The 2926-nt window shown below is 40.2% G+C and overlaps 1 pseudogene; it reads right to left on the bottom strand.

The window, feature by feature from the left end:
* Positions 1-632: 632 nt before the first annotated feature.
* Positions 633-1575, bottom strand: LOC118786301 (annotated as a pseudogene).
* Between the last annotated feature and the right edge of the window lie 1351 nt (positions 1576-2926).

Raw genomic sequence — 2926 nt, 5'->3', positions numbered from 1 at the left:
ATGAACATATACACTGACTTAGACAACTCTAACACTTTATTTGCAGCAATGTATTGCAGTATATTTTATAGCTGGGGAATTGCTTAAAGAATCATCACAAAATAAATACATACATACTTTCTTTTATAAAATAAAATATATGTTGGGAGAAAATACAAAATAAAGATTAAGGCAACTGTAAAATTTGTATGTGTAATGTAATAAGAAATATTAGAATTAACAGACTTTAGAAGAAGAATTAACAACTTTTTAATGAATATACAAAATAACTATGCTTTTGTTAATAGTTGATCTACAACTTTTAAATGAATATATAGCTATGTTTTTATTAACAGTTGATATATGTACAAAAATAAAACACCTCTGTCAAAAAATGCATTTTACTCATTTAAATATTTCCCAAACACGATTAACAAATCCTTGGTCTTTAGTTGTGTTAAAACAGGTAAGAGTAATATTACCACTTTCACTTTAAAAAACTACATATCCTTGTATGTCCCTTGTAAAATACAGGTCAGCTAAACATGAACTATGTTAAGTTGCTTTTCAGAATTCCATCCCACCTTGTACTATACTGCTTGGGTGACACATGACTTCAGGTTAATCTTGCAGCTGCTGCCGATGGGGTGCCTCTTGTTCTGATTGACTTTATATTGACTTCTCAGCATTTATGCAATGGACGGCATTGGTGTTCCTACACCTGCAGGCCGGTCACTTGACGTGGTCATAGCAGCCCTGAGACAGCTCCAGACAGCCCTTTGCTGGAAGATAGCACCACAGACACGGCAAACAGAGGGACAGGATGGCCATGGCGAACCAATGCAGACAGCAGTGGGACAGGCTGCAGGAGCAGGGGTTGTCTGCGCACACGTCCTCGTCATCGCTGGAGCAGTGGTAAAAGAGGCCCTTGATGCAGCAGGTGCACGTTCCGTAGTCAAGGGCGTTTTGCAGCGAACAGACGCAGTGGTGGTCGCACACCCAGTGCGAGGAGGGGGGGCTGCAGGCCTCTCACACTCTACACAGTGGCAGGAGTGCTCACCCAGTTCCTTCCCGGAAAGACGCTTCAGCTCCTCCCATTTCTGTTCCAATGGTTTGGGTTGTGCCCCAATCACCTTGTTGGTGGGGGAGTTTCCCAGGAGCCTCTGCTCAGAGGGTGTGCTGCTGGCAGTTATGTGGGTGCTGGTCTGAGAACTGCTGCTCGCCACGCTCATTGGTCGTGCCAAAGCAGTCGGGGGAGTTTGTGTGTGGTGGTGGTAGTGCTGTCCCCTGTGGATAAACATCTGCTGATGAGGCTCTAATATGAGGCCTTGTGTCAGCTCCATTTTCTCCTGGGGATGTTGCTGGATACCTTGTTTGCTCCCAAGTCTGGCTGTCACCATGGGTTCTGCACTGTACTCATTGCTACTTCTTACGATCCGTATCTGATCCAACGATAGCACATGGGCCTGCTGACTCAAAGCCTCTCTGAGACTGTGCTCTCTAGAGAGCTGCCTCCTAAAGTCATGCACAACTCCCGGCAAGCGGGAAGACCCGCCGCCATTTTGAGTTCCCGCCTCCATTCACTTTGAAGACAGATCCTTCTGACAGGTATTAAACTCACATGAAGTCCTGCAAGACACAAAATCTGTGAGCCTCCCAGTAAAAAAAAAAAAAAAAAAAAAAACACAGCTGATATGTGGAAAGTAACAACATTTCTGATTGGTAAATCCCCCAGCTGGTCTGTATTTGAGTGTGTGACTAGTGATCCAATAGCAGAATGGGTCAAAGATTAAAAATACCAGTTGAAAAAGCCAGGAATAGGTCTGTATGATCAGACTCAAGGTTGATTCTCCACTTTTATCTTCAGCATTGTCCTGACTGGAATTTCTGAAATAGTGAGCTAGTTATACATTACCTAGATCCATATTACTGTACTTTAAAAAATAACTTAAGATAAAGTCCTGGTCACACTTAAAGCAAGAGCAATACCGACAAAGAATACACAAATTTCTCAAGTTCAAAAGAATGCAGCTCATTCACACCATGAAAAAACTGAGTTCAACTGCAAATGATAGTTATGCTTGGTATCACCTTTATAGCCATTGTTTATACAGCATTCAGATAATAAAATGGATACAACCCTCAGTACAAAAATCATTATGTATTGCTTGAAAGTAAGTAAGTGCATTGAAAGAAAAAAAAAAGTTATCTGGGCTGTCTGCTACCAAGTGGTTGATCACTATTAATATACATATCCCCCCAAAGCTACTGTTTGTGTTTAATTGTTAATTTTATTTAATTGTTAAATGTGACTTCAGTTGTGGATCCTTGATTGTCTTCTATTTTCAATCTTTGCAAATAACCAATCTGTATTCAATCAATTCCATTGCCAACTGGTTCACTGTCATTTTCTGTCTGATTGTAATTGTGTGGGATAATTGTCTGTGTCTAATCATCCATTGGTTAACAAGCCACTCCTGCCCTAATCAGCAAGCATTAAATTCAGGTGTGTGGCTCAAGAGCAGTCAGGGTTTTGAGAGCTGTTTGCTGTGGTTCAGTTTCTGCCTAGACTGTTTTTGTTACCTTTATAAAAAATAAATACATATATTTTTGAAAATATTTCCCCTTCTTGCAGGGTGTATGTGTGGTGGTGCATTGGCCATCAACATCTCAATATGTAAGAGTAAGATGACCTGATTTGCTTGAGAAGCCACATTTCATTAGATTGAAAGTTGTAATGTTGTGTATCACATGCATGACTGTCTCTATATAGATGGATCTGTAATGGAATTTCTCCCTTTGGTTCACTTTGTTGAGTATCTTGTATCTCAAAATTCAAGTATCCAATACAGAAATGCTTATAAGTTACTATTCAGAAAACGATTACATGTTTACCTTTCTCTTGCCCATTGATTTCTTCTTTATATTTCCAGAGGCAATCTGGTTA

The sequence above is a fragment of the Megalops cyprinoides genome, chromosome 11 (genome assembly GCF_013368585.1).
Source record: "Megalops cyprinoides isolate fMegCyp1 chromosome 11, fMegCyp1.pri, whole genome shotgun sequence".
Classification (NCBI taxonomy): Eukaryota; Metazoa; Chordata; class Actinopteri; order Elopiformes; family Megalopidae; genus Megalops; species Megalops cyprinoides.
The sequence above is the reverse complement of the archived record's forward strand: the minus strand, read 5'-3'. Positions and strand labels throughout refer to the sequence as shown.